Here is a 364-nt window from a genome sequence, read left to right as displayed (position 1 = left end):
GTCCCCTGGAAGAACCTGCGTCTGCTCCTCCAGGGCAGTGGGAAGCAGGTGGCAGTCTGGCAGAGAGGAGGTGGCAGGGCCTCCTCCAGGGCTGGCTTCAGGAAGAGAAGCCCCTAACCCTCCTGTAGTACCACAGCATGGGGACAGTGCTTAGTGCCAGCCCCAGCTGAGCATCGCAGTCTGAGCACGGTCGCACCCTCAAGGGACAGCAGTGACCTCAGGGGCGAGGGGATCTAGCCAGCCTCTATAAGTGGCTGTGTGGGACAGAGCTGAGAGGACAGCCATGCTTTTGAGCTTCATATTTAGCTCCGGAGACCTAGACATGCTCACCCACAGCGTGGGTACTCCTGAGGTTCACCTCTGA

Source organism: Buceros rhinoceros, unplaced genomic scaffold (assembly GCF_000710305.1).
Source record: "Buceros rhinoceros silvestris isolate BGI_N320 unplaced genomic scaffold, ASM71030v1 scaffold28419, whole genome shotgun sequence".
NCBI classification, from domain to species: domain Eukaryota; kingdom Metazoa; phylum Chordata; class Aves; order Bucerotiformes; family Bucerotidae; genus Buceros; species Buceros rhinoceros.
Note: the sequence above shows the minus strand (reverse complement) of the source record.